General features: G+C 39.8%; 1 protein-coding gene across 2 annotated transcripts in view; it reads right to left on the reverse strand.

The window, feature by feature from the left end:
* The window catches only part of TANGO6 (transport and golgi organization 6 homolog), a 177,277-nt gene that overhangs the window by 15,711 nt on the left and 145,380 nt on the right, over window positions 1-16,186 (reverse strand). The window lies entirely within an intron of this gene.

Here is a 16,186-nt window from a genome sequence, read left to right on the forward strand (position 1 = left end):
CAGTTCACTCTGGCAGGTCCCAGGAGCAGGGCATCTGGGTCCAAGGCTGGTCCCAACACTCTCCTCTCCCTCTCTGTCATTCTCCAGGGTAGACAGTGAACCAACACTAAACAGAGACTCTGGTCTGTTTTCCTTTTGGTTTCCAGGATCCGAAGCCGCCTTCCATTAGCTGTGTTCTATGTAGAAAATGCCCAAGTGACTCAGTTTCGGAGTCCTTCAGATGACAGTCACAGAACCTGTGAGCACAAGTTCGGGAGCTGCACTGCCTGGGTTCATTGACTGGGCTGTAACTTACTATTAAATAGTTGCTGAACAAGTTACTTATCTTCTTTGTCTTAGTTTCCCCATGTATAAAACGGGGATATTAATCATACCTAAGTGAGATCATTATGAAAATTAAATGAATGAATTAACTTATAGCACTTAAATATATATGCTACCATCTAATAAATGCTCAGTAAAAGTATTTTCACTAGGTTGTATTATACACTGAATTTTTTAAGAAAGCAAGAACTATATAAATTGAGAGAAGATAATATTTTTATTTGTTTGGAATTTTACAGAGAGCAGTTTACCAGTTTGGAAAATCAGGCTACTCAACTTACTTCTCAGTAGCTGGTATAAGATATTTATTATTGATTTGTATTTGTAGCCATTACATTCATGATGATTCTACATAGAAGAGGAACTGAACAGTTCATTTTATCTTTAGAGTTGGCCTAGATATTTCTATATTAAAATGTTATTATAAAATACTATTCTTTTATTCCTTCTTTATATTATAGTTGAATATTACATTAATTTTTAAATATAGGTAGGTTAAGGAGCCGGAGAAGGCAATGGCACCCCACTCCAGTACTCTTGCCTGGAAAATCCCATGGACGGAGGAGCCTGGTAGGCTGCAGTCCGTGGGATCGCGAAGACTTGGACACAACTGAGCGACTTCACTTTCACTTTTCACTTTCCTGCATTGGAGAAGGAAATGGCAACCCACTCCAGTGTTCTTGCCTGGAGAATCCCAGGGATGGGGGAGCCTGGTGGGCTGCCGTCTATGGGGTCGCACAGAGTCGGACACGACTGAAGTGACTTAGCAGCAGCAGCAGGTTAAGGGGCTATACATTTCATTTCAGGAGGATAAAAAGGGGAACTCTAAAATATTTGTTAAAATAACTTGTTGTAATCAAAGTATGTTGGTTCTGATCTAGAGACAGGGAGCTGATATTGATGTTTCTACATATGATGGTTATCTTGTGCTCCAATTCACCTTCATGATGTGACCTAAGACACTGTGGATAAAAAAGTGAACCTTGTTCAAGTGGGTGAGAGAATTAAACAAGAGGAAGAGGGGGAGATACTATATTCTCACGAGCCCTTGACCAATGTAAGCTCCCAAGAATAACTGGAAACAGTGCTAATCCTTCCTGGCATTACCTTCGGAAAATCGTAACTGCTGTCTCTTCATGAATTTCGTTTCTTCATTCATAAACTAGGATGGTTGGATTACTTTCCAAAGTATGTCCCATGGAACATTATTACTTGGCATGCTTATAATGAAAACAGGGTTCCTTGGTAAATGGCTGAGGAGCTGAGGAAGCTGCTAGTTTTCTTTTTTGCAGGACTTCTCAAACACCTTAACAGGCAAATGTACACAGAATCTCCAGGAGGGGAGTATACAGTAGTACACAGCATTTTCCAATGTTATCTGACCATGGACACCTCATGTTGAAGGAGCAACTCACGGAGCTAATAAGCAAAGTGAAATTTTTTGTGAATTGTAAATGAAATAGTCTCTAAGGCCTTTTCTACCACGAACATTTCAAAATTCTGTGCTTCTTGGCGATTTTAGATCAGATTAGGAAGGGTAAGGACAGAACTATCCTACAGAAAATAAAATAGCTTAAGTCTGATGCAGAAGAGGAAGACAACTCAGATTCTAACATATTTAAATCTATGTAAATGATTATGCAGAACAGGCAGAAAGGGAGCAGTCTTTAAATGTTAGGTCTTCCAAACTGTCACTTATGTTATCACTAGAAAAAGTTGTACACTTATATTTTAGCAGAAACAGTATGGTACTGAGTCCCAATCTCTTCAGTTTTACTTCTTAAGTCCATCACTAATGTCATATTGATTTGGCCAAGTTACTGTTGAGGAAATTTACAGGACTATCCCCTACTCCCAGGCACTGGCTCCAGCCTCTTCTCTCATAAATGGCTACAGGGGAGGCTGAACCGGCTTTTATACAAATCAGCAACCCCACACGCCCCACTTGGCCCAGTCATGCTGGCTGACCTGGGATGGGTATCCGATCTTAGCTGGCACATTATGTTTCTTCCCTGACATTTTTGTATTTGCGGCCAGAGAGAGAATATATCAATGTTAGACGTAAGATGCCACACTGGGCTACCATCAGTGGTCATGCTGCTGTCAGAACAAAAAGAACTAACAAGGCCATGGCAACAAAAGTTTAGATGCTAGAAAGCAGCTGGATGAATCCTAGGGTCGTGGTTCTGATTTGCCCAGGTTAGTACAGATTACATCTACTGTGATGCTATAATTATTAATAGTGTCCTCTCAGAAGTGTGTGATTTGGATGGTAAATTGATTCTTAAATCTAAGAAGCCCAGAAGCAAGTCTAATGCACCACAGTTCAGTTCAGTCGCTCAGTCATGTCCGACTCTTTGTGACCCCATGAATTGCAGCACGCCAGGCCTCCCTGTTCATCACCATCTCCCAAATGCAAAAAACTTTAGGAGTTGATGGGCTATACTTCTTAACATGGAGATGAACAGAAGCCCTGGTTAGAACTGTGTATGAGTAGTATTAGGTCCCCTAGTGCCTTCCACTCTGTATATCCAGGTGACTGCCCCTCGCCAACCACAGCAGAAGTCAATAGAGTTTTATCTTCTTGAGGTCCAATTAGAGAGACTCTGGATAGATGGACGTCAGATATAGATAAGGATGAAGTTGCCATGGTGAAAACAGAACAATTACGTGAAACTTCACACACTGAATGGTGAGACTGCCATCCTCCTCCTTCCACCTGTCTTTCAGAACCCGGGCAGCCAGGCTCACATCCTCTAGGAAGGAGACAAGACAGTTCTTCTCTAGCCAGACTTAAAGACAAGACTTCAAAATAAGTCGAATCTCCCAATGAATTGGCCAGATCACCCTCCTATAAAGTCCACCTGTTCATAAGTATTGCCCAAGCACACAGAGCATCATGAGCTTTTAAGTGTTCTATTCTTAAATCTTGCAACAGGTTTAGAAAGTAATGGGTCCCAAAGAAGAGCCAGTGGATGAAGGGTTGTAGGAGTCATGTGAAGATATAAGAGTACTTGATGTATTTGAAACTTTTAAGAGATTTATAAACTTTTAGCAGAGATTGGGGATGAATTGATAATAGATTTATAGAAAAGGAACAACTGTAAAGCTGAGACATTTATTAACCTCAGGGAAAGCTGAAATTCATATACAAAAAAAATATAATCATATTACATGGCTCAGCTATAAATAACGGTTATAGTCAGAATAATATAAACATTAAATGCTGTACAGTAAAACTGTAATGTAGTTATATAGGGAGAATGGGGAAAAGGAATGCATATATTTGTGGGGGGAATGCTAATAATAATTAATACATATTGAGTTTTTAGAACCTATACATTCCAAATACTTTATATAAAGAAGTTCATTTAATTCTCACAACAACCCTATAAAACGGTACTATTATTATCCCCATTTTACAGATGAGGAAACCAAAGGGACTCAATCTTAGATATCCTACTCCTAGAGTTCATGCTCTAAGTCTAAGCCACATATACTCTGCTGTTTCATCCCTTCTCACTGCAGGCCAGTTTTTTATACCTGAGGAACATAATGACTACATCCCACTTGTACATATTAGATCTAGTAGGAAGTCATTAAATGAACTGAAAAATCAAGAAATAAAACTATAAGTATGCTACCTAGAAATGTAAAAGTAAACATTTTAAAAAGCAACTAATCAGCAGGATACAAGATTAATATACAGAAACCTGTTGCATTTCTTTACACTAATAGTGAAATATCAGAAAAGGAAAGTAAAAAACAATCCCCTCTAATATAATATTGAAAAAAAATGCTTGGGAATAAACCTGACAAAGGAGGTGAAAGACTTTTATGCTGAGAACTTTATAAAACATTGAAAAAGGAAACTGAAAATGATTCAGAAAGATAATCCCTGCTCTTGGATTAGAAATGTTAATACTGGACTGGAAGAAACACAAGCTGGAATCAAGATTGCCAGGAGAAATATCAATAACCTCAGATATACAGATGACACCACCCTTATGGCAGAAAGTGAAGAGGAATTAAAAAGCCTCTTGATGAAAGTGAAAGAGGAGAGTGAAAAAGTTGGCTTAAAGCTCAATATTCATAAAATGAAGATCATGGAATCCGGTCCCATCACTTCATGGGAAATAGACGGGCAAACAGTGGAAACAGTGTCAGACTTTATTTTGGGGGGCTCCAAAATCACTGCAGATGGTGATTGCAGCCATGAAATTAAAAGACGCTTAACTCCTTGGAAGAAAAGTTATGACCAACCTAGATAGCATATTCAAAAGCAGAGACATTACTTTGCTGACTAAAGTCCGTCTAGTCAAGGCTATGGTTTTTCCAGTGGTCATGTATGGATGTGAGAGTTGGACTGTGAAGAAGGCTGAGCGGCAAAGAATTGATGCTTTTGAACTGTGGTGTTGGAGAAGACTCTTGAGAGTCCCTTGGACTGCAAGGAGATCCAACCAGTCCATTCTGAAGGAGATCAGCCCTGGGATTTCTTTGGAAGGAATGATGCTAAAGCTGAAACTCCAGTACTTTGGCCACCTCATGCAAAGAGTTGACTCATTGGAAGAGACTCTGATGCTGGGAGGGATTGGGGGCAGGAGGAGAAGGGGACGACCGAGGATGAGATGGCTGGCTGGCATGACGGACTTGATGGACATGAGTCTGAGTGAACTCCGGGAGCTGGTGATGGACAGGGAGGCCTGGCGTGCTGCGATTCATGGGGTCGCAAAGAGTCGCACATGACTGAGCGACTGAACTGAACTGAACTGAATATTGTTAAAATGACCATAATATCCAAAGCTATCTACAGATTTAATGTGATCAAAATCAAACTACCCACAACATTTTTCACAGAACTAGAACAAATAACCTTAAAATTGATATAGAATCCAAAAGACCCAGAAATGCCAAAGCAATTCTGAGGAAAAAGAACAAAGATGGAGGCAAAATCCTTCCAGACTTCAGACATTACTGCAAAGCTACAGTAATCAAAACAGCATGGTACTGGCATGAAAACAGACATATGGATCAATGGAACATAATACAGCCTAGAAATAAACCCAAATCCTATGGTCAATTAATCTTTGACAAGGAGGCAAGATACAGTGGAGAAAAGACAGTCTCTTTGACACATAATGCTAGGAAAGCAGGACAGTGGCATGGAAGTCAGAACTCTTCTTCAGTTCAGTTCAGTTCAGTTCAGTCGCTCAGTCGTGTCCGACTCTTTGTGACCCCATGAATTGCAGCACCCCAGGCCTCCCTGTCCATCATCAACTCCCGGAGTTCACTCAAACTCATGTCCATCGAGTTGGTGATGCCATCCAGCCATCTCATCCTCTGTCGCCCCCTTTTCCTCCTGCCCCCAATCCCTCCCAGCATCAGAGTCTTTTCCAATGAGTCAACTCTTTGCATGAGGTGGCCAAAGTACTGGAGTTTCAGCTTTACTATCAGTCCTTCCAAAGAACACCCAGGACTGATCTCCTTTAGAATGGACTGGCTGGATCTCCTTGCAGTCCAAGGGACTCTCAAGAGTCTTCTCCAACACCACAGTTCAAAAGCATCAATTCTTCGGCGCTCAGCCTTCTTCACAGTCCAACTCTCACATCTATACATGACTACTGGAAAAACCATAGCCTTGACTAGACGGACTTTAGTCAGCAAAGTAATGTCTCTGCTTTTGAATATGCTGTCTAGGTTGGTCATAACTTTCCTTCCAAGGAGTAAGCGTCTTTTAATTTCATGGCTGCAATCACCATCTGCAGTGATTTTGGAGCCCCCCAAAATAAACTCTGACATTGTTTCCACTGTTTCCCCATTTATTTGCCATGAAGTGATGGGACCGGATGCCATGATCTTCGTTTTATGAATATTGAGCTTTAAGCCAACTTTTTCACTCTCTTTCACTTTCATCAAGAGGCTTTTTAATTCCTCTTCACTTTCTGCCATAAGGGTGGTGTCATCTGCATATCTGAGGTTGTTGATATTTCTCCTGGCAATCTTGATTCCAGCTTGTGTTTCTTCCAGCCCAGTGTTCCTCATGATGTACTCTGCATAGAAGTTAAATAAGCAGGGTGACAATATACAGCCTTGACGTACTCCTTTTCCTATTTGGAACCAGTCTGTTGTTCCATGTCCAGTTCTAACTGTTGCTTCCTGACTTGCATATAGGTTTCTCAAGAGGCAGGTCAGGTGGGTCAGGTGGTCTGGTATTCCCATTTCTTTCAGAATTTTCCACAGTTTATAGTGATCCACACAGTCAAAGGCTTTGGCATAGTCAATAAAGCAGAAGCAGATGTTTTTCTGGAACTCTCTTGCTTTTTCTATGATCCAGCAGATATTGGCAATTTGATCTCTGGTTCCTCTGCCTTTTCTAAAACCAGCTTGAACATCTGGAAGTTCACGGTTCATGTATTGCTGAAGCCTGGCTTGGAGAATTCTGAGTATTACTCTACTAGCGTGTGAGATGAGTGCAACTGTGCGGTAGTTTGAGCATTCTTTGGCATTGGAATGAAAACTGACCTTTTCCAGTCCTGTGGCCACTGCTGAGTTTTCCAAATTTGCTGGCATATTGAGTGCAGCACTTTTACAGCATCATCTTTCAGGGTCTGAAATAGCTCAACTGGAATTCCATTACCTCCACTAGCTTTGTTCGTAGTGATGCTTTCTAAGGCCCACTTAACTTCACATTCCAGGATGTCTGGCTCTAGGTGAGTGATCACACATTTCTTAACCTGCCTTAAATTCAAAACAACTTAAAGGCAAATATAAGACATGACACCACAAAACTCTTAAAAGAGAACATGATCATAAATCTGACATAAATCATATTATCATATTACATGGCTCAGCTATAGATAATAGTTATAGTCATAACAATATAAACACTAAATGCTATACAGTAAAAACTGTACTGTAGATGTATAAGGAAAATGGGGAAGAGGAATGCATATATTTCTTATGTCAGTCTTCCAAGGCAATAGGAAAAAAAGCAAAAAATGAAAACAACAACAAATGAGCACTAATCAAACTAATAAGCTTCTGAATAGCAAAGGAAACCATAAACAAAAAGAAAACCTACAGAAAGGGAGAAAATATATGCAAAAAATGGAACCAACAAGAGCTTTATTTCCCAAATATACAAATAGCTCATGCAACTAAATAACAAAAAGACAAATAACCCAATCATAAAATAGGCATAAAATGTAAATAGATATTTCATCAACGAAGACATACAGATGGCCAACAGGCATAGGAAAAGATGCTCAACAATGTTAATTATCAGAGAAATCAAATAAAATTATTAAGTTAAAAGAAAAACACCAGTCAAAATGGCCATCATTAATGGCCGTCATTAAAAACTCCACAAACAATAAATGGCAGAAATGTGTGTGGAGAAAAGGGAACCCTCCTAAACTGCTGATGGGAATGTAAGCTGGTACAGCCACTATGGATAACAATATGGAAGTTCCTGAAAAACTAAAAATAAAGTTGCCATATGATCCCGTAATCCCATTTATTGGCATATACCTGGACAAAACCATAATTTGTTTTTTTATTTATTTATTTATTTATTTATTTTTAATTTTTACTTTACAATTCTGTATTGGTTTTGGCATAGATTGACATGAATCCACCACAGGTGTAGATGTATGTTCATTGCAACACTATTTACAATAGCTAAGACACAGAAGCAATCTAAATGTCCATCAACAGATAAATGAATAAAGAAGATATGGTCACATATATACAATGGAATACTACACAACTATAAAAAGAATGAAATAATGCCACTTGCACCAACAAGGACAGACCTAGAGATTATATTAAGCGCAGTAAGCCAAGTGTCATATGATGCCACTTACATGTGGGATCGAAAATACAAGTGACCTTATTTATGAATCAGAAACACTCAGACACAGAAAACAACATATGGTTGCCAAAATGGACAAAGGGGAGGAAGGATAAATGAGGAGTTTGGGATGTGCAGATATAAACTACTCTAGACAAAACAGATAAACAATAAGGTCCTACTGTATAGCACAGGGAACTATATTCAGTATCATGTAATAACCTACAATGAAAAAGAATACATGTAACTGAATCACTGTGCTGTTTATCAGAAACTAACTTAACATTGTAAATCAACTACAATAAAATCTAAAATAAATAAAGTACACCACTTTACACCCAGTAGGATGACTATAAATCTGGTAAATGATAGACAATAACAAGAGCTAATGAGAATGTGGAACATTTGGAACCCTCATGTGCTGCTGGTAGAAATAAAAAATGGTGCAGCTGGAGAACAGTCTGGCAGTTCCTCAAAAAGCTAAACATAGAGGCACCATTCAACCCAGCAATTCTAATCCTAGGTATATATCCAAGAAAACTGAAAACATATGTTGCACAAAATCCTGGAGACAAATGCTCATAGCAACATTATTTAAAATAGCCAAAAAGTGGAAATAACCCAAATGTCCATCAATGAATGAATGAATGGGTAAACAAATATGCTAGATCCACATAGTGGAATATTATTCAGCCATAAAAAGTAATGAAATCCTGATACATGTTACAATATGGATGATCTTGACCACATTATTCTAAGTGAAAGGAGCCAGACACAAAAGGTTGCATATTATGGTTCTTTTTTATATGAAGTATCTAGAAAAGGCAAATCCAAAGGCAGTAGTGGCTGCCATGGGCTGGATGGGGGTCATGGGGGAATAACTGTTAATGAGTACAATGCTTCTTTTGAGGAGTAATGAAATGCTCTGGATTAAATGGTAGTGATGTTTGCACAACTTAATGAATATACTAAAAACCTTGAATTGTAGACTAATTTTATAGATATGAGTTACATCAGTTATATCTCAATTTTAGAAATTATGTCAGAAAAACCTACAAGGTGAGGGGAGAAGGGGCTACTGTGCTATTGATGGACAGAGCACAGTCATTTTACCTTCCTTTGGGTCAGCTGCAGTGGCCTTGCAGAAGTGTCTTTGTCTGCCTGGACCTGGCCTTGCCTCTCTTCTGTTCACCAGCTTCCCTTAGGCTGGATCTGTCTCCAGCCTGGTCCTACTCCTCTCCTGACAACTTTCCAGCGGCTCTCTCGGACCCTGGCTCAGAGCCTGGAACAAATACACCACTGAAAAATGCCCCTGACAGAGAAAATAATAGCAAATGAAGCAACTGACAAACAACTAATCTCAAAAATATACAAGCAACTTATGCAGCTCAACTCCAGAAAAATAAATGACCCAATCAAAAAATGGGCCAAAGAACTAAATAGACATTTCTCCAAAGAAGACATACAGATGGCTAACAAACACATGAAAAGATGCTCAACATCACTCATTATCAGAGAAATGCAAATCAAGACCACAATGAGGTACCATTTCACACCAGTCAGAATAGCTGCGACCCAAAAGTCTACAAGCAATAAATGCTGGAGAGGATGTGGAGAGAAGGGAACCCTCTTACACTGTTGGTGGGAATGCAAACTAGTACAGCCACTATGGAGATCAGTGTGGAGATTCTTTAAAAAATTGCAAACAGAACTGCCATATGACCCAGCAATCCCACTGCTGGGCATACACACCAAGGAAACCAGAATTGAAAGAGACACATGTACCCCCAATGTTCATCACAGCACTGTTTATAATAGCCAGGACATGGAAACATCAGCAGATGAATGGATAAGAAAGCTGTGGTACAAATACACAATGGAGTATTACTCAGCCATTAAAAAGAATACATTTGAATCAGTTCTAATGAGATGGATGAAACTGGAGCCGATTATACAGAGTGAAGTAAGCCAGAAAGAAAAACACCAATACAGTATACTAACACATATATATGGAATTTAGAAAGATGGTAATGATGACCCTGTATGCGAGACAGCAAAAGAGACACAGATGTATAGAACGGACTTTTGGACTCTGAGGGAGAGGGAAAGGGTGGGATGATTTGGGAGAATGGCACTGAAACATGTATACTATCATCTAAGAAATGAATCGCCAGTCTATGTTTGATACAGGATACAGGATGCTTGGGGCTGGTGCATGGGGATGATCCAGAGAGATGATATGGGGTGGCAGGTGGGAGAGGGGTTCAGGATTGGGAACTCATGTACACCCGTGGTGGATTCATGTCAATGTATGGCAAAACCAATACAGTATTGTAAAATAAAATAAAGTAAAAATAAAAATTTAAAAAAAAGTAAACATAACTCAGAAGTTCAATTGGAAAAAGTAGAAAACAAGAATCAAGCTAAATCATTAATAAAAGTTAGAATATTTAAAAAAAAAATGCCCCTGACAATCTCCAGGGTTATCTAGCTGCAAACCCTCTTTAACTCAGCGGTTTCGAGGGATGACTTCTGAATCACTATCCCATTTAGAAATCTTGAGAGACGGTAGAGATTCTTGGAAAAACAAGCATTCATTACTGACTAAACATTTAATTTTTAATGTGTGGGAATGAACATTTGAAAAGTTGTGCTTCTGGTCTGACTGGGTCTTAGGAAGTAAAGAAAGTCATCACAATTTCTTGGCAACACCTTGCTAGAGGGAAGGGATGAGAACTTACTATTTACAGAGAAAGTACATGGCTAAACAGGAACTGAAACTTGGTACCAAGTCTCCACTCAATAAACCGCAACACTGCTTTAAACATTCTCAGCATGGGAAATTAAATCAGTGACTGCTTATTGTGTATTTTCACATATTATTGGTGTAATTCTTTGCATTAAAAAATAATCTTTATCCACTCTTTGTTTTTTAAAAAATAAGCAGTTTAAGGTTCGGAACAGTAAAGCCAGCTAGAGCACGGGCCTTAGAGAAATGCATCCAGGGCTTAAACCTCTACCACTCAATACTAGCTGTGTGAGCTTGAGTGGCTTGTTTAACCTCTGAAGGGCTTCCTTTTGCTATCTGTAAAATGGGGGTAACACCACTACTCTCAGAGGTCCTGAGGGAATCAAGTGAGACAATACAGCAACGTACTAGCTTAGTGCCTGCTTTATGAGAGCAGATAGCATGATTGTTCTTATTTTGTGGTGCTGTATCCACTGCTTCCTTGTGGTAGGCAAGAAAGGGAAAAACAACAGTGTTGGAGGTTAAATCAAGTCCAAACATATAAGTCCTTTTGGTTCAATAACTACAAAGCTTCTAGGCTCTTGTGCATTTTCCCAGTCAAGTTGGTACCAATCATGAGGAGGAACGAGGTGATGTATGCAATTGTGAGATGCTTGCAGAGTTGAAAGGCTCAACTGCAAAATCTGAGATGACTGAGGGTGAGGGGCTGACATGATAGAAAGAAATTTCCTATTCATTTGGATTGAATATAAAATTATCTTTGGTGGGTTTTCAACAGTCATCCAACAACCCAGCAAATCTATGGATCAGACATTAATGGTGGTTATGGTGGTAATGGTAATAATAACAATATCCCCACTATAATCCTCATCATTGTTGTCTTTGATATTTGAGACACTCCACGCAGAACAGGCTCTTCTCAAGATGCAACAATAATGAACAGGTGGAGAAGCATAAGCACAAGACAGAAAGGACTATGGAATCCTAAGGGGCTGTTATGAGTTAAATTTTGTCTTCTGCTCCCCCTATGTTTAGGTCCTAATGCCCAGTACCTCAGAATGTGATCCCATGTTATTTGGAAACAGAGTTGGAGTGATACAATTAGTTAAGATAAGGTCATACTGGAGCAGGGTGGGCTCCTGACCCAGTATGACTGGTGTCCTTACAAGAAGACAGCCATGTAATGACAGATACAGAGGGAGCATGCAGATCACCATAGAGGCAGAGACTGGAATAAAGCAGTGTCAAGCCAATAAACACTAAGGATTGCCAGCAAACCACTGTAAGCTGAGGAGAAGCAAGGAAGAGTTTCCCAGTTGACCTCGGAGAGAGCACAGCCCACCTTGATTTTATACTTCTGGCCTCCAGAACTACAGGACAGTAAATATTTTACTTTATTATATTATTTTAAAATTATTTCATTTCCTTTTATATTTTTTGGGCTGTGCCATGTGGCATGTGGGACCCTAGTTCTCTCACTAGGGATCAAACCCATGCCCCACTGCAGCGGAAGTGCAGAATCCCAACCACTGAACCACGCTGGGGAGTCCCAAGGCAGTAAAGTTTTGTTGTTTTAAGCCACCCCATTTGAGGTACTTGTTATGGTAGCCCTAGGAAACTGATACAGGGCCTAAGAGGATTTTTTCTCTTAAGACTGAAATGGAGCAACAGCAAGAAGAATGTCTAAGAGTGAGTCAGAGGGAAGTGTCTGTGGGGGATACAATATACTTTAAAACCCCTCTATGCCTCTGTCTCCAGGGCATCATCAACGATGTCCCAAACGCTGAATTCCTATTAAATGCCTTTAATTAATACTATCAGTCGGTGAGCACCTAAGCCTAGGCCAGTAGTGGATGATCAACAGAACTCCTGCCTTGCTCAACTGGCAGTGGCTTGATGCTCCCAGGAAGCGGCGATGCTCCTTAGTTTCAGTCTTGAAAGGGCTCTCCCCAGCTCTTTTTCAAAGTTTACAAAGGAGTAATTATTACCTGGATCCCAGTCATTTTAAAATAAATGCTCTTTTCATTTGCTCGTCATATGGAACCTCTGATGTGTTAAAAGGAGCAGTGTCTGTGGAACCAGCTCTGGGAAGGAAACTGGGCTCGTTTAACTGCACCCATAGCACCAAAAAACCCCACAACCAATGTCAAAATAACTCTGGGGATAAAGCAAAGCCAATAAAATGAAGAGAAGATTCCATGTAGTCTGTCAGTTCACTTATAACCTGCTGTGTCAGAGACTGTCACATCCCCCTTGGGTTCTAGTTCTCGGTCTGGACAGACAGGCACAAGGTTGAACCCAGGACGCATTCACTAATCTTTTGGATGAACCATGTGTGACTGCTGTCATTAAAAAAACATAATATCATGCACACCTTTTCTGTTTTTTTTTTTTTTTAAGCCTTGGTTTTTGCCTTCTCTCTCACAGAAAAGTAGGAGAGCAACTTCCAACTGCACAAAAGTTAGTGAACCCACTGTTCCTATTGTTACTGGGAACAGACTTCTAGTATCAGAGTCCAACACTGGACTCAAAAGAAGGAATTAACAACCATTCCTGGGACTTCTCTGGTGGTCCACTGGCTAAGACTCTGTGCTCCCAATGCAGGGGACCTGGGTTCAATCCCTGGTTGGGGAACTAGGTCCCACAAGCTACAACCAAGACCCAGCACAACCAAATAAATAAATAAATATTTTTTAAAAAAATTCCTGGGTGGAGGCCTGGATTTGGCTCTGAACCTGACTCAACCATTAATTAATAATTAACCTCAAACTCTTCTCCCTGAAGATGCTTCCAGATTTTGCTTATTTTTGAAGATACAAGATGGTGTTGAGGGTTGGTTGTCATCTTGAAGGAATAAAGCTGACTGACTTACCTCCCATTAGAGTATAGATTATTCTTTTGTCACTTAAAATTAGGGATTAGAAGGAAGACATGGTATGTGCTACAATTACTTTTTAATGTTAAAAAACAAGGGAGAAAGTTTCAAATGCCACTATACTTAATCACTACAAACCTGTGTGCAAAGCTCTGAAGTATTCCACAGTTTTGGGGTTTTTTTTGACCACACCATGCAGGATCTTAGTTTCCTGACCAGGGATCAAACACACGTGGCTCGAACCCACGCCCCCTGCAGTGGAAGTGCAGTGTCTGACCAACTGGACTGCCAGGGAAGTCCCTCACAGCTCTTCTAAGTCAACTTTCAATAAACTATGCAGGGGACTGTGGTATTAGTTACCTACATAAATCTAGAATTATGGTCAACCCCAAATCATTCATTCTTTTTCTTAAGATACTCAACCTTTTCCCCAGTGTATATATAGTTGATTCTTGTTATTCGTAATATTAGTAGTCATGTTCTATAAAATTGTGTGAACACTGAATTAACAGATCCTGAATTAATGGATACTGAACTATTGCTCCTAAGGGAAATATATGGTCAGGATTCTGAGAGCCTCTGGTCACACCAAATTACTCATTCAAAAATCTTTAAAAGGGCTTTCCTGGTGGCTCAGTGGTAAAGAAGCCAACAGCCAATGCAGGAGATGAGGGTATGATCCCTGAGGGAAAATCCCCTGAAGAAGGAAACGGCAACCCACTCCAGTATTCTTGCCTGGAAAATTCCATGGACAGAGGAGCCTGGTGGGCTTCAGTCCATGGGGTCGCAAAAGAACTGAACACGACTTAGCAATTGAGCAGGCATGCACTCCTAATGCACTGCATGCCTCTCAGATACAACCGGTAGGCTGTTGCTCAGCCATTACTGTTCCAATTATTCATTACTGTCTTTGGAATGAATGAATGTTCTAATAATATGGATGTTGTAAACATTTACAATTCTCAGAATAAACAAGTCACCTTGCAAAGACTTAACTTGAGAAGAGTTGGAGAGTTAGGCACAATTTTCCCATGCTGTCTCCCATCTCATAATCTCCATGATAAGGAGGGCTGTTCTTAACTCAGAGGCCAACAGAAAGTACAGGTCTAAACATATCTCCTCTCCTGGGTATTCCTTGTAAATTCAATTTTCAGCAAAGGTAAGGCAGAATTAGCTTATAAAGGGGGTTCCCTTCTGGCTGCAGGTTATACTTGGGAATGAGTAAATAAACAGATATGATCATAAGGGCAAAACAAGGCTAAGCAGAGAAAGTGTTTCATTAAGAAAGAGAAGGCTATATTTCCCTCCAAAGTGGCTATTCTAGCTACGTACAAATGGGAAAGAGGTAAAAGCTACCCCATCAGTGGGGGTGGTAAAGTCTTCCCTCTCTGATTTCAACCTATCTCCTGATCTGGACTGCCACTTCTTACTGGACTCTTTGCTTTCTTTTCAAGCTGCTGGGACCACAGTTTGTAGGCCGGCATATCCACGAGCAACAGAGAATTCACTGAAACCTAGGATTATCTTTTGGCACTCTGCAGCTTGAGAGACAGTGATTAAGAGGAAACAAAACAAAACAAAACTTCACCAACAAAGTGGCATTTTCCTTTCAGCTGTTCCTGGGGGCAAAACAGAGCAGTGAAGAAAATCTTAGATTGAAAGCTCTGTGGTTATCTCCGCTTCTCATTAAAGTGTCCCTGATGATAATCACACCTACGATTACAAGACTTAACACACCTGGTCTCAAGGGCGCAACAGGAAGAAAAATCATACACTCATCCCATCTCATTTCCTTTTCTTTATTCACTGAGTAAGCACAATTTATAAATTTCACTGGAGACAGTTTGGAGAATAGAGGTTTTTCATTCACATGGCTTTCTGAAAGTGACACAAACCTTCCATGGCTACAAATTATTTCGGTACTGGTGAGACAAGCAGTGTTGCTTTCAGTGGCTACATACAGATGTGAAAAAAATCTGGATAGCGTTTCTATTTCTTCTTGCACTTTACTAATCAGACATTTGGTATGCTACACACATACACACACACTTTCTCTCTCTCTGAGTAAGGGTGTGTGCACTTACAGAGTTTTAAAGATTTAATAGTGTTGTAACTTAATTTTTAAAATAAATTTTTATTTTGACATAATTTTAGACTTATAGAAAAGCTGCAAGGACAATACAGAGGATTCCTGTATATGTCTTACCCAGTTTCCTCTTTTGTTAACAACTTACATAACGCTATATTTGTCAAGAGTTTTGTAGATTCTGACAGTGGGTAAAAAAAAAAACACTGACTTGTAAAATTCCATTTTGTACAGCAGATTCTCAACAAGAGCAGTGAGTACCCTAAAACCATTATCTGAAACATCAAGTTATGATCTCTC

This window comes from Oryx dammah, unplaced genomic scaffold (assembly GCF_014754425.2).
Source record: "Oryx dammah isolate SB20612 unplaced genomic scaffold, SCBI_Odam_1.1 HiC_scaffold_13, whole genome shotgun sequence".
In the NCBI taxonomy this organism is placed as follows: domain Eukaryota; kingdom Metazoa; phylum Chordata; class Mammalia; order Artiodactyla; family Bovidae; genus Oryx; species Oryx dammah.